Genomic DNA, 27,231 nt, shown 5'->3' on the forward strand with positions numbered 1-27,231 from the left:
TTGAGATTAAAATGTTAAAATGTCATAACCATTAAAACACAAATAGTCAACATCACATGTCAAAATATACATATGAATTTCTTTGAATCAAACACTAAGAAGTTTTCAAGCGGTATTTTTGTTATTTGCCTATGTGGACATATTATAAACCTAGTCCCAGATTTGGACCTTAGCGTCCAAAATATGGGGGTTAGCATGAAAACCTCCAAGCTTAGTTACCAGCTTGGACCTGGTAAAGCTGCCACCACCCAAAAAATTAGAGAGTTTTGGGGCACTCTGGTCCCCCCAAACACCTTCCCTGGGGACCCCAAGACCCAAATCCCTTGAGTCTCACAACAAAGGGAAATAAACCTTTTCCCTTCCCCCCTCCAGGTGTTCCTGGAGAGAGACACAGAAGCAAGCTCCGTGAATCTAAACAGAGGGACTCCACCCTCCCCGTTCCCAGTCCTGGAAAACAGAATTACCAAGAGTTAATCTCTCTCTTCCCCCCTTACCCAGAGGGAATGCAAAATCAGGCTAGTAAATCTAACACACACAGATTTCCCCCTGACTTCTTCCTCCCACCAATTCCCTGGTGAGCACAGACTCAATTCCCTGGAGTTCCCCACTAAAGAAAAACTCCAACAGGTCTTAAAAAGAAAGCTTTATGTAAAAAGAAAGAAAAATACATAAAAATGGTCTCTCTGTATCAAGGTGACAAATACAGGGTCAATTGCTTAAAAGAAATATGAATAAACAGCCTTATTCAAAAAGAATACAATTCAAAACACTCCAGCAACTATACCCAGGTACATACAAAAGAAAACAATAGAAACCTTACTGCCTTACTATATTTGTACTTACAACTTGGAAACAGAAGATTAGAAAGCAGGAAACAGAAATCCTCTCATAGCCGAGAGAGAGAAACAGACAGAAGACCCAAAAACAAAGGACTCACACACAACCTTCCCTCCACCCAGACCTGAAAAAGTCTGGTTTCCTGATTGGTCCTCTGGTCAGGTGGTTCAGATTACTTCTTTCCAGGTGAAAGAGACGTTAACCCTTAGCTATTTGTTTATGACAGGACATATCAATTATTATCAATGGAAGTATTTTCTCAGTGGTTTGTGTGTGTAGGGTGAAACTGGCATTTACCAACATTTATCAATAAAACTCTAATCCTGCTAAAGCCTAATGATCTCTTAGGATAACTCAAAGATTCATCTGTACCCTAAAAATAATTTGAACCCAAATCTCCATGGTAATCTATTACACTACAGAGCCCTTGTAAGTTTGGGCTATTTTTACTGAAGAGCTGAACAGAAACCATCATGCTCCAGTGAAATCTCTCATTACTGTTAGTCTTACACCCTCTTTAATCTTTAGTTAATGGTGTGTGGTAGATGGTGCGATGCCCACAGAGAATTGTGTTTAAATACTCAGATCCTTCCTGTGCTTTCATATTATAGCGCTGAAAATACTAAAACCAATTCCTCTAAATCTTGCATGCCATTGAAAATCTACACAGGCTTGCTTCTGACTATCACCCACTGAGACAAATTTTAAATCTAGACTATGAATCTCCGGGACTTGTTGGATTTGATGCCACCTTGCTCTTTCATATGCACAGTTGTATATGTATCAAATATATAATCAGAATGGCTAAATAAGATCTAGTTATGAGACTTGCAAGGGCTCCCCAACATTAAATTTAAGTTGCATTATTCTGCAAAACTCCATTAAAATCTGGACAGCTGCACTCCTCATTTATAACTGGCTCCTGTCTACCTCATCCGAGCCTTAGGGCTGGGGCCTGGCAGACTGCATAGCATCCTGATGACTGGCATCCAAAACATATGCCCACTCCTTTGCTGTTCTTCCATACTTCTCAACATATAGAGAGCTTCACACTGAGCAAAAATTGGCAACAAACACTGTCATCCCATTTTAGAATTTTTGTAAAGGTGGGGCTTCCCAACCCTCTCATGGGGTTGGCTCCTTCTCTCACTTTATCTCAAGGCTTACCCCTTGCTGTAGCCCTCCCTGTAAATGCTTTGTGTTAGAGACTCTTTCCTCTAATTGGCTGGGCAATCTGTCACCTCTCAAATCAATTGTGAATGCTACTCTGACAGCAGCCAGCACTGAAAGTGGACATTACCCACTGTTTTCTCCAACTAGTTGCAGAACCCAAGGGCTTCAACACTGACCTGCACATTCCTGGACAGTGAGAATCTCAGTCATTGATCCAAAATGATTGGCCTGAATTCTGTGATCTGAGATGCGTTCTATTCAGGACCAGAGAGGAGCAGCACAGTGGGTCAGTCCCTACTGTAAGCTAGAGCAGGCATGATATTGCTTTAACATGATACCCAGCTTCCCTCTTTTCCAACTGTGCCACCTTCTGTCGGAGGATGGTATTGAGGTGGTATGATAGCTCTAGGTCAACCAGGGATTCCCTCCTCAGTGGGTTGGATCCACCAGTTTTGCAGTTGCTCTTTGTTTCCAAAGTGGCAGCAGAAGAGAGTCTTGGGCATCCTTTTTGGAGCACTAAGTATCCCCTTGTTTTGTTGCCCTTTTACACCTTTGAGGCTCTCCAGACAGAGGAGAACTGGGGAGAATTCTTTCCAGAGGCCATCAGTGCCAATTTCTTACCAGTCCAAGCAATACAAGGCAGTCTATCCCTCACTCTTTATGTCAGATTAAGATTCACCAGGCTACTGAGCTGCAGTCTAGAGCTTTTACTCCAACAGATATAATACAAGAGCATCTCTGCTAGCAGCACACACCAGTTGTTTCCTTCGCTGTTGGGAACATTTTTGACAGCCTTTTATGATACAGATATTGCACTCGGTATTTTGGAAAACTAGGAACCAAAAATGAAAGGCTGGGCTAGAGAAACAGATGCTTCTTGTTAAAATTAAATATACAGTCAATAATTGCAGATTTGATATTCAAATGAGAAAAATATTGCTAAGCCTAAAGTCACATGAGCGTGGTTAATTACTGACAGGTATGTAAATATTAATCCATTCATGCCAATATGTTTTTTTCCAAGTGGCCCTCAGTGATTTTGGCTAATTTGTTATATGCTGTGCCCTGTTCTGTGCATGGCACTATGTTTCCTGCTTCAGTGGGAATCTTCCCTCAGATAGTGCAATGAAAGGACATCCACTATCTATCCCATGCTGGGAACCTTGTACTACTGCGGTCACCTTCCAGAAGGACTCTCCACAACCGAGTGCTCACAGCCCTGGGCCTATGATTACACTCATGGGCAGCAGGTGAACCTCACACTTTGGAGAGACCAGCCTACCACCCCAACCCTTCTTCTCGAGGCTCCACCCCCTTCCACCAGAGCTCTGAGGTCTGACCCTGCAATCAGAGGAGCCCTGAGACACCCACTGTCTTCAGAGTAGATGGGGAGGGAGGGTGGTGCCACCACCTGAGTCAGGGGAGACTTAGTCTGTCCTGGCCTTTGATATCCACTGACCATGATTGCACTGTTGTAGCCTGGAGTAAACACATGACTGAAAGTAGCCATGAGATACTGGGATGCCCCTGGGATGAAAGCTATGGCTTATATCAGTGGTTCTCAACCTGCAGCCCATGTGCTGCTTGCGGCCCAATCAGCACACAGCTGCAGCTCATGTGACATCCTCAAGGCCATACAGGTAGTACTGGATGCGGCTCACATAACACACTGTGGACCACATAAGTCGGCCACTATGGTAAATAGGTTGAGAACCACTAGCTTATATTGATCATGGGATAGAGACTTACAATTGTAGATCCCCAGTTCAAGTTCAACAAAGATCTGTCAGTACGCAAAATAAATAGGTATTTTCAGTCCAGTCGATAGTGGACAGGAGGTCCAGTTTCACAATGGGAAAGCTCCTACTGACTTCAATGGTGCAGGACCAAACCCTAACATAATAAACTCCTTTGGCTGTCAGAATGGGAGATGGGACACTGGGTAACAATTTTGGGGGGGAAGGAACTGAGGTGTTCAAGATTTCTGGAGGCATCAAGAACTCTTCAAAAATGTCTAGGAATTTTGAAAAAAAAGCTTTAAAAAAAAACAAAACCCAGATTTTTTAATATAAAAAATGCTCATCCTTCCACATGGAACAAAACCATACAAAAATCTGAGACTTTACATTCTTGAACCTGTAGTGTTTGCCTATCTTGTGTTTTGTTTAATATAAGCTCTCCAAGGCCATAGGAATGTCACCATAAATGTGGCCATAGGACCATGACTACTACCTTACACTGATTTTCAATATGCTACTGGCTTCTGCTACTTTTCCCCCTCCCATTCTTTAGAATCTGAAACCCAGGAACTGAGTAACCAGTAGGAAAGTTTGTTTTTTTGTTTTTTTTTTAATTTTCACCGATTAAAGCCTTCTGCAATAGCAACCAGCGGGAATTAGATGTGACATTTGTTAAGAGCACCTCTCCAAGGTTAAGTTATAATGTGTGGAGAAGGGTGTGACCCTCAGAGCATGTCAATTCCTGATGGCAAGGGACACGCTGGTATATAGCAATGAGCTTCAGCTGGTCTGTCCATCTCAAAGTACTCCAACTGACTGTCAAAATCTGTATCTAAAAGGGATCATGTAAGGTGTCATATGCAAACTGGTGACACACTGCTGATTACTATAATTGTGAAATGTACATATTAACACTATTGAGTTAGTATGGATCCTCATTGATATTATATTTTAAAGTCCGTGACCAGAGGGAGGAAAACAGGTTTTCTCCCAGACAGGAGAGAAGGCAGCTATCTGCCTGTCTCCGTCCTTTGTAAATTAAGCAGGGTGGAATCAAAACAACGGAAACCCCATTACCATACAAATCAGCAGGGGGGTGGGAAGTTCACAGGAAGGGAAGAAAAGCATGAAGTTATCCTGAATCTAGGGACAAACAGTGAGTTTGGGGAGATATAAGGAGCAAGAAGCCATCTATGAATCCAACACTAGACAGAGACAAGAGGCCAGAACTCCTGTAAGCTGAGAAAGATGGGTCCATAGGTGCTGGAACTAGAAGTGCAGAGGGTGCTGCAGCATTGTCTGGCTTGAAGTGGTTTACAGTTTGGTTCAATGGCTCTCGGCACTCCCACTATACAAATTGTTCCAGCACCTCTGGATGGGTTCTACATCCAAGGGAACTGAAGTCTCTAGGAACTGAATATACATGAGAAACCTGCTCAGGCAAAGATCTTCCACCTGGGAAGACATGGGAAACTAGCATCTTGTACTTCTGTGGAAGGTCCTGACTGAGAGAAGATAGCCATGGCTAGAAAGAAAAACAGGTAAGAAATCTACCTTGAACAAAGGCTGTATCTTGTTCAGTTAAGTCTTAGCCACTAGAAAGGGTATTTTACTTTTTTTTTGCTTATAATCATTTTGTCTTTATCCCGTCTACTAGGTATCACTTAACCTATGCCCTTTTGTTAATAAAACTTGCTTTATTTTTACTATATGCCAATCCAGTGCTGTGTTTGAATTGAAAGGCACGTTACCTCCAATTAAAGTGACAAGATCTACTTTTGTCTCTTTAATGGAGCAACAACTGTTACTAATACTGAGTGTTACAGGGGAGGCTGATGAAGACGGTAGGGAGGGGAACTGTTGTGTTGTAGGCTGGCTGCTGGTGTCACAGTGCTGAACTAGAGCTGCTCAACTCGCAGACTCAGTGCATGCTTGTTTGCTGGCTGGCAGCATCCAGACAGGGAGCTATACCAGTAGAGTGTTTTAAGGCACAGTGAAGGCAGTGACACAACCTCTCTTCTGCCTGAGTTGCATCTCAGAACATCATAAAGGGTCATCATATTGGTTGCAAGTATTTTAATGATGAGCAAAGTCAGTTCTACAGATCAGAATTCAACAAGTGATGGTTTACATGCTGTTTAGTCTCACTGCCTCATTCATCATTTTTAAGTTATTTGAAGGTGCAGTCAAAAGTAGTGAAGAGTGTCATTAAAGCAGATGTGTTCTATATAGTCCCTTTAATATATGTTCAGTTCATTAACTTTGATTGATGTCCTAGTATGGGTCTGTTTCAAAGATTAATAGTCTTCTAGCATAACCCATACCCTTGTTCCCTTTCGTATATTACTGTTTATCTGACTGCAAGTTATGCATGGATGATTATTTTAAAAAATCCCCTCTTAACCTTCAACTATGAGTAAGAAGTAAGAAAATGGCAGCATTTGCCAAAATAAGCACTATTCAATGGAATGTACCAATTCAAACTAGGAACCAGCAAGGCATTTTGATCTCATTTTAAAATGAGAATTTGTCTAGAAGAATATCCACTGGAAGTCCTAGAATGAAACTGCACCAATAAAGTCACACTGATTACTTTTTACACTGGCCCACTTGCAAAGAGAACAGTAGTTTCTGACACACCCCTTGTTGCCTCATTAATTTGGATAGTCAGTGGTGCAGTCAGTGCCACCTCTGTTAAGGCTGCCAGATTCATTCCCTTATAGGAGTGTTCTGAGCCTGATGACTTTCTGTGACCTCTGTGACTTCTGCAGCGGCTGGTGTGGCTGACCCCAGGGCCACCCAAGCAGTTGGCCCTAGGAGCCAGCTGCTCAGAGGGCCCTGGGGACAGCAACACCAGCTGCTGCTGAAATGGCCCCAGGGCCAGCTGCCCCCTTCCGCTGCTCAGGCAGCCTCTGGGTATATAGTACAAGTCATGGACAGGTCATTGGCTATGAACTTTTGTTTATTGCCTGTAACCTGTCCATGTCTTTTACTAAAAATACTCATAACTAAATCGTTGCCTTTCGGATGAGTCATGCCTGAGCCTAATTAGTCATATCAGACAATTAACTGCGAGTGCTAAACATCCAGCTAATGCACAAGCAAGGGTCTAACCAGGTGATCCCAAGGCAAGTATATAGATTCCTAAAGAAAGCAGCCACTCCAGGGATCCACTTGTTGGGGATGCTACTTGGTAGTTCTGACAGCCTACTCCTGTTCCAGTTTGCTACTGCTCAAGCCATGACTGGCCACCTGGCTGTTCTGACACACCGTCACACCTCATTTTCAGTTACCTGTATCTGTGACAAATTAACAATTCAGGCTGAAATTTTCCATATTGTGTCAACCTCAGGAGAAGATTTTTGGCAAGTTTTTTCAGAAAGGGCTTGGCACTCTGCAAGAATGAATTTGTTTTACCTATTTGCAATAAATAGTCCAAACACTCTTTGAACAGCTCTAGCATCTCAGAAGTGTGGGGTATGACCCTGAAATTTGGCAGGGAGATAGTGCTTAGGTCAGATAAATGTTTTTCGTTGTACCTGTAAAGATCCATCCAGATTTTACTATGCTATAACTTATGGGAAAATCATCATTTGTACAAATGTAGCAGAACTTGTTACACATTTAACAATTATTTCAGAAAGTTCACATTCTTGCTATGAGTTCGTAGTCTCCTAGGTGGGGGTGAATCTCCTGCTTCATTTCCGATTGATCACACATGATTTTTCTCCACGATTGCTGAAGTGTTTGCATTATCTTTGCAACAGCAGTGGTTGTTTGTATGTCGCCAATATTTAGTGAAAATCACTTTCAGGTTCTTTCACACTAATTATCTCTTCTGAACACTCAAACTGAGAGAATTACAAAAAAATGGAACAACAGTAATATGGAAGTGTAAATTAGAGATTTAGGTCCAATTTTCATCCCATCCTAAACAAACCCTCCATTTTTGTCCCTGACGTTTTTCAGGCCCAGTTTGTCTTTTTGAGGTGTAAGAACCTGATTCTGCTCACAAATCTCATACTCAGACATCTAAATTACTTAATTTGTGCCCAGAAAACCAAGGATCGCAGAGCAATTGCTGGCACAAATACTACCATATCTCAGCCTAGCCCTAACCTTTTTTTTTTCAGATTTAATCATCTGAGGCAATGTAACAAACAAGAAATGACAGATATCACCACTGAGAGACATGATCTTTAACCTGACAGCATCCCTTTAATTTAAAATTGTGCTTATTTTTAACAAGAAGATCTGAAACAAAAGGGAATGGATCTTGATGAGGGCAGGATGAAAGTTCTCAGTAAAATAAAAGGAAGATAACAAGCCTGCTGGACTTTTGGAAACTGGATAGAATACACTATTTCCATTCCTTGTCAACTACCCATAACAGGATTCATAGACAATGAGGTCAGGAATCAGGATCTCATAATGACTCTTCCATCTTTTATATCTTCAGTGAGCAGGTTGCTCCTTTTCTTCCCCTGGATAATAATAGTTAGGCCACAGATCTGCTTTATAATTATTGTGCACTCTCCTTCTCATTTTCTCCAACTACACACACACAAATGGTTTCTGATTAGAGCTTTAGTCAAACATTCCTTGGTGTGTGACTCATTTGTACTGTGAAGACAGTGGTGTTTGAAAAAACTGTTGAAATTGTAAGCTGTCACTTTAAATTATCAGGGCATTTTCCTGGTTCTGTTTTTCAGCCTAGGGGGCTTTTTAAGGAAGCAGGCAATGAGACCTAGCAGCTCCAGTCAGTCTGCAGTCATTCAGACTACAGTAAGGTTGGCTGATTTGTGCCTTTCTGTTTTTGGGGAGCAGCTTGCATTGTCTCTCTCTGTTCTGGAGTTCTTGTATGTTATCATAGAAGATTAGAGTTGGAAGAGACCTCAAGAGGTCATCTAGTCCAACCCCCTGCTCAAAGCAGGACCACTACCAACTAAATTATCCCAGCCAGGGCTTTGTCGAGCCGGGCCTTAACAAAGCTCCAACGATGGAGATTCCACCACCACCCATTTCTGTGCTTCACCACCCGCCTAGTGAAATAGTATTTCCTAATATCCAATCTAGACCTCCCCAGCTGCAACTTGAGATCATTGCTCCTTGTTCTGTCATCTGCCATCACTTACATCAGCCGAGCTCCATCCTCTTTGGAACCCCCCTTCAGGTAGTTGAAGGCTGCTATCAAATCTCACCTCACTCTTCTTTAGACTAAACAAGCCGTTTCCTCAGCCTCTCCTTGTAAGTCATGTGCCCCAGCTCCCTGATCATTTTTGTTGCCCTCTGCTTGACTCTCTCCAATTTGTCCACATCCTTTCTGTGGTGGGGCCCCAATACTGGATGCAATACTCAAGATGTGCCCTCACCAGTGCTGAATAGAAGGGAATAATCACTTCCCTCCATCTGATGGCAATGCTTCCACTAATGCAACCCAATATGCCGTTAACCTTTTTGGCAACAAGGGCACACTGCTGACTCATATCCAGTTCTCATCCACTATAATCCTTAGGTCCTTTTCTGCAGAACTGCTGCGTAGCCTGTCGGTCCCCAGCCTGTAGCAGTGCATGGGATTCTTTCATCCTAAATTCAGGACTCTGCACTAGTCCTTGTTGAACCCCATCAGATTTCTTTTGGCCCAATCCTCCAGTTCGTCTAGGTCACTGGACCCTATCCCTATCCTCCAGTGTATCTAACTCTCCTCCCAGCTTAATGTCATCTGCAAACTTGCTGAGGGTGCAATTCATCCCATCATCCAGATCATTAATAAAGATGTTGAACTAAACCAGCCCCAGGACCAACCCTGGGGCACTCCGCTTGATACCAGCTGCCAACTAGATATTGAGCTGTCGATCAATACCCGTTGAGCCCGACAGTCTAGCAAGCTTCCTATCCACCTTACAGTCCATTCATCCAATCCATACTTCTTTAACTTGCTGACAAGAATACTGTGGGAGACCATATCAAAAACTTTGCTAAAGTCTAGATATATCACATCCATCTTTTTCCCCACATTCACAGAGCCAGTTATCTCATCATAGAAGGCCATCAGGCTGGCCAGGCATGACTTGCTCTTGGTGAATCCATGTTGACTGTTCCTGATCACCTTCTTCTCCTCCAAGTGCTTCAAAATGGTTTCCTTGAGGACTTGCTCCATGATTTTTCCAGGGACTGGGGTGAGGCTGACCAGTCTGTAGTTGCCCAGGTTCTCATTCTTCCCTTTTTTATAGATGGGCACTATATTTGCCATTCTGAAGTCTAAGACATAAAGTAGTGCAACACTGTAACCTTCCAGCAAGGGTATTTTATGCTTTTATGTAACTTCTGTTTGTATGCCATGAACACAACAAGGAGGCAATCTAATTTTCACTCTTCCAAGTCCCATAACGTGGGCTACTGGGGACAATAGCAAGAGAAACATTATATAGATCTCATTCACTTTCTTCATTACTTTAGTAACACAATGGAGGTGAAGTCTGAACCAATACTGCTCTTTCCTAGTATCTATTCTCAAAGACTTATGGGCCACACAGTCATTTGTTCAGGGAGATGGCTCCCTCATCCAGTCATGAATTTCCCCCATCCAAGGCTGTATTAGCTCTCCTTCTCATACACAGGTATCTGGTTAGTAATGCTACATCTTAACTAGCTATCATGGCATCATGTCACTACAACAACACTGGGTTAAAAGAGACAGAGGCATTTTTTCCCCCAGAGAAAAGATATTTACCCTGAGTGGGTGCCCATGCAGGATACAGCTGTATACATTATTTGGAATATAACATAGCACCTTTGATTTCTGCCTTTTTTTGCCAGTTTTATAAAGAGATTAGAATCCTGTCTTTCTGACACTCAGTTTTAAGCAGTTTCAGCATTGTTAAATCCCTGACCACATGGAAAACAACCATAGGCCTGGGGCTTGCAGTAGATAATACCTACAAGGAGCATCTAAAAATTGTCCCTCTAAGGCCTACTGGGAAAAATTCAGCCTAGGTCAGGAGGGTACAACAACAATGGAAATATCTGACCCAGATTCTGTTGTGATAGAAACAGCAATGTAATTTATATGCCAGGCTTAGTTTGTTAGGAAATGGGTCTGAGTGGTGAAACAGTGCAATATGCACCAAAAGTGTGCACAAATACTGCAATCAGTTGCACAGGGGTAAAGCCAGAGTAGCTTCATTAACTGCAGTGGAGTTTTTCCAGGTTTTCAGATAGCAAAATTTGGTCCTTTTGATGTGCAAAATGAATGTGGCTTATATGCTGAGGGGCCAGAACTAACAGGAAGGTGTAAGACAGATATGCCTTCCCTTCACTTTATCTTGCAGTATCCTGCTATCTGCTTTTCTTACTACACAGTACTGCATTCCAGTTTTGTATTTCATTTAGAAGATTTACTTTTCCTTCCATCCCAAATAAATATTGAAATAAATCTTTTATTAAAATGCATCTCTCTAGCCACCAGAAGCAGCATTTGAGTGTGAACACTGAATTGTAGGGCAGAAATCATCTTCACTGCAGAGTTTAAAAAAAAAAGCATATTCTGATCATTTGTTAGAACTCTGTGCCAAAAATGCATGTGAAGTCAGTGCATGAATTATGCAAATTGTACTAATCTTTTTCTGTAAAAATGCTGCAACACTTCTAGATGATGTATTATCTTCTATGATTGAAAAGGCAATTGATGGCTTTTATGCTTCAATTGCAAGACTACAGAATCATGTGAGTAAATATTAATCAGCAGAAATTGGCTTCTGGTGAAGTAGGCATGAAGAGTTCTTGACTCAAGATGTAGATGGCAACTGAAATGACAACCTTGACGTTCACTGAAACTATAATTTGTATATATAATCTCATTACAAAACTGTATCCCCATTTCTAATGGCCAGATGAGAGTTGTATGCCTGTTTTGACTTGATGCCGTCAAGGATGACATAGGTGGCATATGATCAAAGGAGACAGGGATATTGATAGAAAAAATTACCCTCAAAAGTAAATTTAAAAAGGTGCCTAAACGATTTAGGAGCTTAAGTCCATTTTCAAAAGTGACTTGGACACTTAGGGGTCTAGCCCCCTACCCCCCAGATTTTCATGAGACTTAAGTGATTTTGCATGCATTGCCTAAATGCTGTCTAAATCTCCTAGACTGCTTTGAAAGCTTAAGTACAGACAAGAAGTTCCAGCTCATAACTATTCTTTTGGGGACAAGTGCTGAAGTCATTGCCATGACAAGGACAGTAATGTATGTAGTGGAAACACAAAGAGGTCTCACGTAGTGGAGACATTTCAATCTGCTTTTAGCAGGGTCTGCACTATGTCACTGAATGAGTATGTTGCAAATGCGAATGTTTCAGATCCAGAGGATGTGTACGAGGCATGTTTGTGTCAGAACATCTCCCAGTAGGACAGAAGACTCCTGTCAACCTCTACTCTCACACCAGTAACTAATTTGTTAGAACTGTGCTGTGATGGAGGCTCAAACACCTGAGAATCCAGCGTCATTTGAATTTATAATTGTAAATTGAAACATCCACTTTTTAGGGCAGAATAATCCCCAAAGACAATATTCTGCACTCTACTTTCTTGGTGATAGTGTTAATAGGAAATTCCTCTTAGTGGGAAAGATTAGGCTTTGCAAAGAATAAACAGTCCACATTTATGGTCTAATGTAAATACTATGGAATAACAGTCTTTGTAGAAAAACAATTTTAAAAAGTTTGTTATTGACTTGAAGATGATAGGTTCTTTTATTCCAAATCCAATTCTAAACATAACCATAAGCAATAACTAAACCTGGCTGCTTCTCAGGATAAAACCTTCATGACCATTGAACTCAAACACAACGTCCATGCCAGATAAGAAGATAAGATTCTTATTTGCTGTATAATCCAGATCCGCAAGTGCAAAACACTAAGACATTATTGAAATAAGTGAATCTAGCTGATTTAAACCTGCTGAGGATCTAGCCCTCTCTGTATAGTACATTCACAATTGATGCTATATTCACCACATGTAAACATGAAAGTAAAGAGTAAGGTACTTGAAATACCTGATACTTACACAAATGTTGGAAACAAATCTCATTTTTGAGAAAAAAGTGAAAGTAAACAATGTCCAAATTCAGCCAAAAGGCTGAATTTAAAGATAGATGAAAAAACTTGAGAATTACTTAATTAAATGGTGATTAAACTTAAAATAAACCTCTGTGTTCTGAAGACTCCCTGAGCATGTGCTTATGGAGAAGTTAATTTCCTAAAATTTATGACCCTGTATATAAAACCTATAGTTGTACAGCATGACTTAATAGATTAATTTTATTTCAAAATGGTATTGTGCACAATCAAGGGATTGGAAGCCTACTAATATATTTGGGGCTCTGTGCTCAACATTGCACAGATTTTATGGACAGGAACGAGTAGTCAACATACTAAACGTCGAGCCACTCATCTTTCCCTCAGTGCCTGTTCTAAAAAAAAAAGATTTAATAATGTTTTTAAAAACCATCACCTGACAAAGAAATAAAGCCATGTGTGTTTTTTTTAATTTTCCCCTCTTGCTGCAATATATGGCAGCTACAAAATGGCAGGCTCTCCCTCATTGAGTTGAAGTCTCCTATTATTCCTATGTGTCTCCCTCCTCCAGGAAATATACTACTCTAATCTGCAATGAAAAGTCTAATCAACTCCCCACATCTTTAGTGTTGTCTGTAAAATATGCAAAGTGCATCTTGCTGCTGAGGCAGTCTCACCAGCATTAGCATGGAAATCCCCCTTTTCTGCAGCTATTGCCATTCCAGAACCCATGGGCCTCAGTAATCCTATTTCCCCCCTTTTTTTATCTATAGCTGCAGATGTCATTCTGTTGACCAGCTTTGATGCATTCACCAGGTAGTGAGACATGTCCTTAGAGGTACTGAGCACCTGCAGCTCCCTTTGAAGTCAGTCTCATAGAAGCCCAGTGGAGTGTGGATACTCTGCAGGTTTTTGGAACGTGGCCCAGTTGTTAAATTTATACTTCATGATCCTTTGTGGTATTTTACTCTAGACAGGCATTGTGAGACACTCTTCATGACAGACACTAAATATAATATGGTCAATTTGAACTCTAATAGTCAACTGTCAGTAAAAAGATTGGGAGTGAAATCTTGGCTCCATTGAATTACAGAATCATAGGAGTGGAAGGGACCTCAAGAAGTCATCTAGTCCAGTCCCCTGCACTCATGGCAGGATTAAGTATTACTTAGTCTTCTAAACCATCCGTGACCAGTGTTTATCTAACCAGTTTTTAAAAATCTCCGATTATGAAGATTCCACAACCTCCCTAGGCAATTTATTCCACGGCTTAACCACCTTGATCGTTAGGAAATTTTTCCTTATGTCCAACCTAAACCATCCTTTCTTCAATTTAGGCCCATTGTGTCTTGTCTTATCCTCAGAAGTTAAGAAGAACATTTTTTCAACCTCCTCCTTGTGACAACCTTTTATGTACTTGAAAATTGTTATGTCCCCCATCCCCTATCCCCCGTCTTCTCTTTTCCAGACTAAACCAAACCCAATTTTTTTCAATCTTCCCTCACAGGTCGTGTTTGCTAGACCTTTAATCATTTTTGTTGCTCTTCTTTGGACTTTCTCCAATTTGTCCACATCTTTCCTGAAATGTGACACCCAGAACTGGACACAATACTCCAGTTGAGGCCTAATCAGCGTGGAGTAGAGCGGAAGAATTACTTCTTGTGTCTTCCTTACAACACTCCTGCTAATACATCCCAGAATAATGTTTGTTTTTTTTGCAACAGCTTTACACTGTTGACTCATATTTAGCTTCTGATCCACTATGACCCCCCAGATCCCTTTCCACAGTACTCCTTCCTAAGCAGTCATTTCTCATTTTGTATGTGTGCAACTGATTGTTCCTTTCTAAGTGGAGTACTTTGCATTTGTCTTTATTGAATTTTATCCGACCTACTTCAAACCGTTTCTCCAGTTTGTCCAGATAATTTTGAAATTTAATCCTGTCCTCCAAAGCACTTGCAATCCTTCCCAGCTTGCAAACTTTGTAAGTATACTCTCTATGCCATTATCTAAATCATTGATGAAGATATTGAACAGAACCAGACCTACAGCACTCCACTCGATATGAATTTCCAACTTGACTGTGAAACACTGATAACTGCTCTCTGGAAATGGGTTTCCAACTAGTTATGCACCCACCTTTTGTAGCTCCATCTAGGTTGTATTTCCCTAGTTTGTTTATGAAGAGGGCATGCAAGATAGTATCAATAATAGTATTATTAAAGTCAAGATATACCAAATCTATCGCGTCCCTCCTGTCAATGGGAGTTCTGTCATTGACTTCAGTGGGGCCAAGATTGCAACCTGGATCTCCTGATAGCCACAGATGGGTGATGTTTATTTAGGGAGAGAAAAATATTGAGGTTAAGCCCTGCCACATGGCTTTGAAAACCCTCTTGCTGTTAAGTTGCTGTACTGAATCAGTGTGATTACTACACTGAGACTCTGGCTATTCCCTCAGGCAAGGGAGTAAAGAGTCTCCTTATTCCTCTACACAGGCTGCATTTCCTAACTTCTTGGTAGATTAAAATCTCAATACTAATATTGCTTTAATTGGCACATTTGCATTTAAGAAATGTAAGGTTATTTATGCACAGATGTGGCCAATAACCTAGGAGCACAAAATCATGTGTGAAAATTGCTTAAGACTTTTAAAAGGCTTTAAGGAAAATTGTACAAAAATACATCAAAGCGGAAAGCTTGCTAGATTGATGAAAAACCTGTCTGAGACACAATGAAGGATTTCCCGAGGAATATACTGAGGGCCATTACATTAAATTATTAGGTCTCTTCCTTCTCCGCTACTGACTGGCAAGCCTAAAAATACCATATAAATACCATTGGCTTCCGGATGGGAATATAATGACAATATTTAACAGAATAAATACATTCAATAGCAAATCTATTACACAACCCATGCAAACACTTTAATTCTTTAGTGAACAAGCACGATTGCCAAATGCAGCAGTTGCATTTTTTTTATATTACACCTGACCATTTTCACAATCTATGGATGCAACGCGGAATAGATTGGCTGCACTTCACAAGGTAATGGCATGACACAGAGTGACAGAGGATGTAGTTATTACAGGAATGTCTTGAAACACTTTGCTTGATTGTTTCCTAATAGAGAATAATGCTGACCATTCACTTGGCTGGTCACAATGGGCTAGATCCTCTGCTAGTGTAAAGTACCATAGCTACACTGAAGTCAATTGAATTTTGTAGTTTCCCCATATGTGAATGGGGGCAATAGATGCATACCTCAAAGGGGTGTTGTGAGACTTAATCTAGCAACATTTGTAAAATGCCCTGTGATCCTAAGATGGAAGATATTACAGAGGTGCAAAGTATGAAGTTGCCCTCAAGAACTAGTAGTTAGCATTAGCCACCTAACCAAACAGTTGTCTTGAAAAAAAGATGACAGCATGGCCCTACTGGTGGTAGTCCACCATTCAGAGTTACTTTTGGAGGGTGGAGAAGGAAAAAAACAGAAAAAAAGGAGGGAGACTATAAAAGAGAAGTGAAGGGGAAAATTGTCTCTCTGCACCCCTGTCAGAACTCCTCTCCACAAGCCTCCATTTCAACATTATCCTCCTGCAATCCTGCATTGCTTATATCATAGCCACATTCCTTCTGGGCAAGAAGGCTCAGGAGACACGATCAGCTAATCTCAAGGCTGGCAGTTCTTTCTTTTTTCAGTTTCGAACAGAATCCCAGCACTGGAATGCTTCCAGGTCAAAGTGAAGGTTCAAACCTTTCACCCAAGCAAATATTGTGTGAAGGAGGTCTGAGTTGGAAAATACTCACATAGGATTTATGATTCTTCTTCATTTCATTTGGGCCAGAAGCACCATGAAAAAAATTCTTAATAATATGGCTTGCTTAGGGGCAAATCCACACCACAATTCCCAGCCAATTATCTCAGCTGAGCTCTAGGGAGACAGGGGATGGGGAGAAGAATCTGTTCTCTAAGGCCACATAACGGCTGTAAACACTGCACAGGCTACTCCAGGTTGATGCCTGGGGGAGCCGTCAAGGCCCTGGTGAAACTTCATCATGAGGGAAAGCACCTGAGGTGATATATCCTCCAGCCCTCCACTCACCTTCCCATGCACGTTGCTACACTGGGACCCCATGCTATGCAGAGTAGAAGCCCACTTTTACCTGGTCCCTAAAAGCTTCCTTCCCCATTGAACAGCAGAAGATCACTGGCAAGGGATCATCCACACTTGTGGATATGGAACAGGATTTAAGGCTTGGAGCAGACAGTTTGCTTGATGGAGAAAGCCTCAATCATTGTTTTCCTGGAGTAATATTAATTTTTTATGGCGGTTATAGGCATAGTTCAGTAGATAACTTTACAATGGTATATATGGTACTCAATATTTAGTACAGAGAATATCTAGGGGAAACAGAACACTACAGTAAAGGTAATCACTTGTAAAGGGAGTTGTAAAGACTTTAATGGTGACCGTTGTAGAAGGGCTTGGAGAAAATGTAACATAGTTTTCCTTTATGCAGCTGACTGTAATACATTCCAATTGAAAGGTGTTTCAAGATGTTAAAAAACAGAAAGGAGCACAATTCTGAGAGACACAGTCAACGTCAAACAGAAAAACAAGATGAATCCTGAAGCATCCTTTCTCCTGACAAACAGTCCCACACCCAGCAAGACGAAAACTAATATCCTTTTTCAAAAGTATTATGAATGTGCTGCAGGCAGACAGCCGACTTCATGTGGAACAAGATCACTTGTAAGATTAGGCATTGTTCTGCTTTAGGGACTTTACATGCCTCATTAGCCTTCTTCTATGTTGGATCAACACAATTCTCTCTCTCTCACTCACACACACACACCCTTTTGATAGCTAGTTCTCTATCCATTATGGACCAGCTACATACAGTATCAGTGATTCAAGCATAGGTAATGTTATACACTCTCCGCTTCCTGTGAAATTAGGAAGATTTCATTCATTTCCTACCAGGTGGTGCTCAGGGTGGTATGCTGTGTGTAGACCAACAGAAAAAGCTGCAAATAAAAGCAGGAATTATATTGCACTGCAAAATAAGCACAAAACTTTTTAAGGACCAATTTTCAGCTCAGAACTTGGAGAGGCAAAGAGACCATTAGCATGCTTAAGCGCTGAAAGCTTCAGTAAAAAGCAGAGTGACAAAGGAAGCCTGAGCTCTCATTTTGGTCCAACAGCAGGCTTTCAGTGAAATTTTTGATCACTATGAATAATCTTGTGACTTCCACTACCTTCAAAAAATAAATCATTAGTGGTTATGATGCCTTCTACAAAAAAAATCCCCATTATGACATTTTGTAACTCATGAAACACAGGAAAAATCATGAAAATCAAACTCCTATAAACAAATTCACTGCCATTCCAGAAGCTGCTCAAAAAGTTCAATCTTAAACATAGTACAGCTATAATTTTCTCTTTCTGATGCTCACTTTTATTAATGCCTTTGTGTTGTCCTGGTTACTGAACCTCAGAACTGCAATCTACCATCTCTCAGCTGTTTCCTTTTTTAAAAAATCCATTGCTTTGATGTATAACTTGTCCTAAGTTCAATGATGACAAGTTCTAAGGGATGTTTTAAACTCTGCTTTTAGCCCCCAAGATGCAAGCAAAGCTGTGTTTCTAGAAGCTAAGGACAAATCCTCAGCCAATGTAAATTGGTATTGCTTTCCTGCAGTCTGTGGTGACTATGCTGATTTATGCCAGCAGAGGATCTTGCCCAATGTTCTCATCTTCCTCTATATTCCTAGCTCTTTTCTAGCTGTAGCACCTGAGGAGGATCATACAATTACAAATGGGGGTGGACAAACCCAGAGAGGTTTGGGTTGTGCTGTTGGCCAAAGATTGTGGCAGTGCTCAAACTCTGGGGATGATTCGTTGGTCAGCTGTTTCCCCACGGATCTGGCCTTCTCATCCAATTATTTCAGCATTAGTTCTGAGGGCAAGGGAAAAGTTTTATCAGCACAGCTACATCAGTCATAGGAACACCTGACATAGTAATGCCAACAAAATCCCAGTGTAAGCATACCTATGGCGACAGAAGAGTGCTTCAGTGAATGCAGCTCATGTCATTTGGGAAGGGGTTGTTCTTACACTGACAGAGAAACTCCTTATAGTGTAGGCTGTGTATACATTCAGGGGCTAGGCCAACATAGCTATATCAGCCATATTCTCCACAGCACATACTCTGATTCTCAATTATGCAACGGCCCCTTCGCTCCACTCCAGCAGTGCAATGGCATCTTAAAGTAGGTAAAAATACATTCCCATGCTCTTCTCGTCTCCCTTCATGGATGTTCTGAGACAGCTGCAGGGATGTGGCCTTCTAAGCGCCCAGCGTAGCACATTGACAGGTCACAATGCAGCATCATAATGAGTTGATGCTACATCACAACATTGTGTTTGAAATGTGTTTATCAATTCAGTTCATCAGAGAAAGAGATAATAGCAAATTCAGTTCATTAAATTTGAGTGGGGCTGGTTCAAGCAGATTAGGATGTATTTTGTCTCTTTGCTCCATGCTGTTTCTTGGCGATTTGCCACTGTCAGACACAGATGACCAAAGATAACAAGAACACTGAACTGAATCTTCAGCTGTGCCCAGTAAGCGTTGGGTATCATTGACTGTGAGGGAGGAAAGGGAACCACAAAGGGTCCTTAAAAGGGCTGTATACTAAGCTAACAAATGAGAAACTTAAATTAATTCTTTGCATCAGTCTTCACCACAGAGGAGATTCCCACAGTTGAGCCCTTTTTTTAGGTGACAAATCTGAAGAACTGTCCCAGATTGAGTTGTCAATAGAGGAGCGTAATAGAGTCCTTGGAGGGCCAGTTGGTGTAGTGGGTGGAAATAAGACTTATGCACCTCCTGTAGCATTGGCAGTTGAAGGACCCGGGCTCCCCTTCAATCTGCACCTGGCTCTGACCCAGGGTCCTATGATAGCCAACAGTGTACGGCAGCCTGGAGTGCCCTCAGAGTTGCCACCCTGGGTCACTTCTTACGATCTGTCATGGCTCCAAGTTCAATATGAGATAACAAGAGAAATGAAAAGACAACTAACCCTTCATCCCCAACTAGACTCATCAGGCAGTCTTATTCCTCACAAGGGAAACTTCTTCGACACTCTTGTTCAGGAGCTCTTAGGGTTGGTTTGTCTTTCTCCCTAGCCTCCCTCTTCTGAGCTGAGTTGCTCCCTTTTTAAGCTCCTTCTCCAGTTGGAGCATGCTCTTCAGGTCTGGAGTGGTGGGTCCACCTGGGTTCAGTATTGTCTGTTAACTTCTTTGGGTCCAGTGTGGGGTTTGTACAGGCCATCATAAGGAGATTTTGAAACTAATAAATTAAACAGTAATAAGTCACCAGAACCAGACGATATGCACCAGAATTCTGAAGGAACTCAGATATGAAATTGCAGAACTACTCATTGTGGTAAGTAACTTCTTGCTTAAATCAGCCTCCGTACCAGATGACTGGAGAATAGCTAATGTCATGCCAATTTTTTTTAAGAAGGGTCCAGAGACAATCCTGGCAATTATAGGTCAGTAAAGCTAACTTCAGTACCAGGCAAATTGACTGAAACTATAGAAAAGAAGAGAATTATCAGACATATAGATAAATATGATTTCTGGGGGAGAGTCAACATGGCTTTTGTAAAGGAAATCAAGGGGTAAACATGGCTTTTGTAAAGGAAATCATGCCTCACCAATCCATTAGAAGTCTTTGAAGGGATCAACAAGCACCTGGACAAGGATGATCCAGTGGATATAGTGTTCCTGGACTTTCAGAAAGACCTTTGACAAAGTCCCCCATGAAAGACTCTTAAGCAAAATAAGCAGTGATGGGATAAGAGGGAAAGTCCTCTGATGGACCAGTAACTGGTTAAAAGATAGAAACAAAGGGTACGAATAAATGGTCAGTTTTCACAGTGGAGAGAGGTAAGTAGCTGGGTCCCTCAGGGATCCATACTGGAACCGGGGCTGTTCAACATATTGATAAATGATGTGGAAAAAGGGGTAAACAGTGAGGTGACAAAGTCTGCAGATGACACAAAATTACTCAAGATAGTTAAGTCCAAAGCTGACTGTGAAGAGTTACAAAGGGATCTCACAAAACTGGAGGACTGGGCAACAAAATGGCAGATGAAATTCAATGTCAACAAGTGCAAAGTAATACACAATGGAAAAAAATCCCAATTATACATACCAAGTTATGAGGTCTAAGTTAGCTGTTACCACTCAAGAGAGATCTTTAACTCATCATGGATAGTTCTCTGAAAACATTCACTCAAGATGCAGTGGCAGTCCGAAAAGCTAACAATGTTAGGAATCATTAGGAAAGGGACAGATAAGATGAGAAAAAAATATTAAAACACCGTTATATAAATCCATGCCCACACCTTGACTACTGCATGCAATTCTGGTCACTCCATCTCAGACAAGATATATTAAAATTGGAAAAAATATAGAGAAGAGCAATAAAATGATTAGGGATATGGAGCAACTTCCATATGAAGAGAGATTAAAAAGACTGGGACTGTTCATCTTAGAAAATAGACAACTAAGGGGGGATAAGATATAGGTCTATAAAATCATGAACGGTGTGGAGAAAGTGAATAAGGAAATGTTATTTACCGCTTCGCATAACACAAGAAACCAAAGGACACCCAATTAAATTAATAGGAAGCAGGTTTAAAACAAACATAAGGAAGTAATTCTTCATACAACACATAGTCAACCTGTGGAACTCATTGCCAGGGATGCTGTGATGGCTAAAACCATAATTGGTTTTTAAAAGGAATTAGATAGGTTTATGGAGGATAGGCCCATCCATAGCTATTAGCCAAGATGATCAGGGATGCCACCCCATGTTCTGGGTGTCCCTAAACCTCTGATTGCCAGAAGCTGGGACTTGATGACAGGGGATGGATCACTCAATAATTGCCTTGTTCTGTTCATTCCCTCTGAAACACCTGGCACAATCCACTGTTCGAAGACAGGATACTGGGCTAGACATACCATTGGACATTCTTATGTAACAACCTGCTAGGGGCCATCACCCCACAACTACACCCTATGCTGGGGAAAGAGACCAGCAGAAGAAGGGCTAGAGCTAGCTCCTCTGACTCCATGCCAGCCATAGAATTCCCCCATGCTGGAGAATTCCTGAGCTGCCCACTGAGAATAGCTTGAAGTTCTCTTTGTGCCATCAGAGCAGTGCAAAGGGGACTTGGCTTGGCCAGAGTGTGGCCTATTGTATCAGGATTATAATGTGTCACATATTCTGATGGATAATGGTAAACTATTCTGTAATGACATTTTCACAATTCTGCAGTTTGATTTCCCTTGTTTACCACCTCAAAAACCTGTAAGGGAGAGGTGAAAGACCAGCCAATGGAAATACAGAATATTAAAGAGGTTGAAGTATATGATAATAAGTCCATTAAATGTTCATAGATTTTATACTGACTGCCCTGGAGATAAAAATAAGGTAGTCTTGTTCTCATGACAACAATGAGAAAATGAGACAAAAGAAATCTGTCCTTGTAGCAAAGATTCTAATGGAAACAAAGTGTTGCACAGTTAAGTCTTTCCTGTTGCAATATGCAGAACACACCTCTTGAGATCTTTTAATTAGGAGCCCAGAGCAAGAGTGTTAAACAGTCCCTTGCGACAATTCAGGTGACTCACCTTCATGCTGGTTACACACCACATATTTTGTTATCTCCAGTCTGTCACAGGATACCTGTGAGTCAGACTTTTCTCAGTGCTTGACGAGGCTTGAAGACCAGCCTTCATCTGATGCAGTGGATAACGTGTTCTCATCTTTGACTCTTAGATCTGTTTTTTATTTTTTATTTCAGAGGTGGTACAAAGGAGCTCTTTGAGGCTTGGAGTTCAAAAGGCATTCTGCCTAGCTGAGTGACTGAGGTTTGAAGAAGCACAGACCTGCGGAAAGTGCTCAGTGCAAGGACAGGGAGTGCCCTGGTCTGTATTTTTATTATTATTATTAAATCTCTCACATTGGAAAGTACCTTGAAGTGAATTATCTCAATTACTTCTTTAAGACACAACCCTAGAATTCCCATCAGTGAGAAACAGGAAAGTCGGTTGATTAAAATGAGAACTGCCACCCATCCTGCAAACTGAACTGAAATGGAGAATGTTGAAGTTTGGAAGAGTTCTGTTCAGATCCAAGTCACTTATCTTTGGCAATAAGAAGGAAGTATATCAGGAACAAAATCAATCCTAATAAGAGTATGGACCCATCACAAACTGGAGATGATAAAATTGTTTGATGCAGTTTAGGCAGAAGTGTTCAATAAATATTTATTTGATACAGAGAAAGAAGCATGATCATGTATTCATATCACCAGGGGATGATTAACTACTTTCCTGTCCATTAGTAATTAAGGAGGATGTTAAACAGCATCTACTAGCTATGCTTTCTACCAAAAAACTGAGCACCTAAAAATGAATTATTTCAACTAAACACAAATATTTTGATTTGGCCATGCTGCCAAAGGATCGCAGGTTCCCATTCTTCCCTATGGACCGAAGTCCTGGTCAGACTACATGTCCCATGGTACACAGCCTCCCCTCTGCAAGATGGGATAAAGTGGCGCATCATGGGTGGTATAGTCCAGCAATGGAGACAGGCCTTTAGATGAAAACGGGAGCATGAGGCACCTGAACTACAACTCCCATGATGAACTGCACATGAAAAATTTCAATATGCAAATTTCTGCCAACAAACAACATTCCATGAAAAACATCTTTTTGCCCAGCTCTACCACAGTGCCTTCCTCCTGAAGAGTGCTGTGAGTTGAGAAGAATGGTGCAGATAAGGGAGAAAGGAATGGAGCCCCCACAAAGAAAATCTTGGTTAGGAGCAGACTGACAAGTTGGGACTTGAGAAGCCTCATAGAAATAGTGGGAGATGGAAGAAGGTGATTATTAAGAAGCTCATGGTAATTTGGACAGGGTGTAAGGCTTGTCTATATGGCAAGTAAGTGCCCGGCAAGTGAGGGTGTCACTCTATTGCACACCAGCTCGCCACGCATTAACTCAAGCAGTGGACCCTGCAACAGTGCACTAAAAGTTTCTCACCCTATGACAAAGCACACTATGGAGCTGTAGCAGGGTCTGCACAGTCAGTCAGAGCACGGCAAGCTACTGTGCTATAGGTTCATACACTGGCTTGCTGCACTAGAATTCGTCATATAGAAACAAGCCTCAGATAAATGTCTGAACCTTGGGGCGCACGAACAAACCTTCATGTTTTATTTATTATCCACCTTTTAGATTTGTGGTCATTAAAAATGCCATTAACCTTTAGGCTCTAGTATATATTTCCCCAGTAACACAAAAATTTCATTGGGCAAATGTCTTATGTTCTTATGTCTACACAAAAGATGCGACTCACCACAGATAAGTATCCCTGGTCATTCTGCTCACACTCTCCTCATTAAGCCAACTGCCCTGGTAAATTTCCCATACCCTGTGGATAAATAAATCTGGGTCTTGTAGATCCTGCCCTGCCATTTAAACATGGGAGATATTAGCTTACATGTCTCTGCTGGACATAACACCTACAGTATCAGACAAGGAGAGAGATGGTTTCCTAAGATATCCAGGACTCAAACCAGATAGAGATTCAGAGATAGAAATCCGCCACCTTTAAACATTCTCAAGAAATCAACTGAAAGCCATTGTAAACCCTAACATAACATGTTTCCAGAGAAGTACCTCTTCAGCTTAATAAATGGCCAGTCCCATTCTGCCAGCTGAAGGTGAATAGTCATTAGCTGTAGCCCCATGCAGAGCACTAGCAAGCCCGTTATGTATAATTTGCATTATATATCTATATTGTACTCTTACTCTCATAGCCATGCTAGCACATGCTATAGTTATAGTATACAAAACTAAAGACTGGCTGGTGCCTCCAAACTTGAACTTTCCAGCCCTATGTGCCCCTTTTCTCCCACCCATCTGCCCCCCAATGTTATTTTAAATGTGTAATAATTAAACCACACATTCCAGTCACATTTCTTAGTTATGCATCCAGAATATGTTTGGACCATTGGAGCCTGAGTACTTTGGAACTGCATGGTGCTGGTGGCTTGTCTATACAGCCCCGCAACGTGAACTGCAGGGGTGTGAACTGCAGCACACATTAAAGTGTGACACTGTAGCGGCCCTGCATAGACCCTGCTAGTGCAAACTAAAAGGTATCTAGCTTGCATTAATGTAGAAACATAGTCCTTTTTGAACAGCAATGTGAACTAGCTATTAGTCACAAAGGTATTTCCTTGACCCCATACAGTTCCTTAAAACCACAGCCTAAATGCAAAAACCTCATTTGCATAAATTAATGTGTCATAGTCAAGGTTACGTGGTTAAAACTAGCACTGAGTGGAAACCTGGTTTCCTCTCCTGGGAATATTTTCAAGATTTTGAAAGTTTTCTCATCCCACATTGGGACAAAAAGTCAAAATCTTAAATATTTTCACAAACTAACAATCCAAAAGATTTTTCAGTTCAGGTAAATTGAAATGTTTTGTTTAGATGTCAATCTTGTTTGTTTGTTTGTTTTACTAAAATGAGCATACATTTCAACACAAAAACTCACTTTGAACCAAAAAAACATAATTTTGTTTTGAATTTATCAAAATGGGATGTCAACAATTTCAGATTGTTTCCAAGATTTTTTTGAATGAGAAATTCCTCTCATCCGACCCTGTCCTATGAACAGCTTCAGTGAAAAAAATGTTTCACTGAAAAATTCCAGACAAGTTCTAGTTAAAATTGTAACTAATGGCAAGACAGGAAACAACTTCAGACACAGTGGGCCTATGTAGGGATTACTATTCAGTGTGAGTCAAGGTGACAGAATCAGGGCAATTTGTCACACTACATCAAGCAGTCATGATTTCAGTGAGTAGTCTTCTTGCCATGTTCTCTTCGGGGGGAGGGGAGATTTCTTAGGCAGATCTTGAGATGGAACATGATGGTACAATCTATAATTAGCACAGGAAACAATATTAGGTGGTTATGAAGGTATGTGGGGAAATGCCATCCACAGGTAATATTGATTGTGTCATTACTGTAGATATATTATAACCTGAACATTAGCACAGAGATTGCAAGAGACATGTAATGAAGTTAGAGAGTTTCATTAAAACAGCTATGATAAAAGAAAAGAATGAACACCTTGGGCCAGACGCACAGCTGGTGTAAACCAGTCACTCCACTGACTTTGTTGCTGATTTACACCAGCTGGGGATCCAGCCCACTTATGTTAGCAAGTTCAATCAGAGGTAGATATTCTTCTAGTAAGACCTTTCATAAAAAGCACTGAAGCAAGAATGTCCTTATCTGTAAATATTCTCTTTAGAAACCCTACGTGATTATATGCTACTCTGCTTTTTGGAAAGTACAAATAGCTGAATCAAAAGAGAAATGAAAGCAAAGTTATTTCTGAAAGGAACAGTAATGTTCTCAGAGAACAGTGTGCTCAGAGCAGACTGCAGCAGGACTGTGTTATTAAGCTCTCTAATAATCCATGTCTCATTGTTAAGAACATTGGACACACTCTCCTGCACATGAGACTTTTGACAGCAGGAGTCAATGCTCTGCAGAGAAGTCTTTTTGCTGGTAGTGGTTGTGGTCTGGGAGTTATGTACAAACTTGCGGGGAACGGGGAAGATATGGGTGAGGGATAAATAAGCTGTACATTACATGCAGATCTCCCCAACAAACAAGTTACAGAAAGATAAGTCTCATACAATCACAAGACGTTATTACCTACTAGGGCCATGTTAGAAAGGATTAGCACTTGGCATGGTCAGGTAATCCATGATACGTTTAGGACTGTCCTCTAACTCCCTCTCACAATTCCCTTATGCAGGGTTATGAAAGGAAACCTGAAAAGGTGAAGAGTAAATAGAGATGGTGAGGGGAAGGAGAGGGGGATTATTTTTGGTGCAGTTTTCTAAAGAAGCCTGAAGAAGTTTGGCGCCCAAGTCTCATAAAAATTTAATAAGATTTAGACACCTAACTTACTTTTGCTCCTATACAAGATGCAGCCATAATCCTCTTCTACTCTTTCCCTATCCCATTTACCTCTCTCATCTTTGAATTCAAGCAGGAGACTGGAGGAGTCTCCCAAACAAAATGTATTGCACCTAGTCTACCAAGACCCCAGTCCTGCAAGGCACATAAGCACTGGGTTAACTTTGAGCATGTGCTTTCTTCCCACTAAAGTCAATGGAACTTACGGACAAGCTTAAGTGCTTTGCTGGTTTGGACTAAGTGAAGTGGAAACTTTGGATGCCAAATCTGAACATTCTGTTGCAGATATTAGATTAGAAGCTACATGTTTCT

This window comes from Gopherus evgoodei, chromosome 9, assembly GCF_007399415.2.
Source record: "Gopherus evgoodei ecotype Sinaloan lineage chromosome 9, rGopEvg1_v1.p, whole genome shotgun sequence".
Lineage (NCBI taxonomy): Eukaryota > Metazoa > Chordata > Testudines > Testudinidae > Gopherus > Gopherus evgoodei.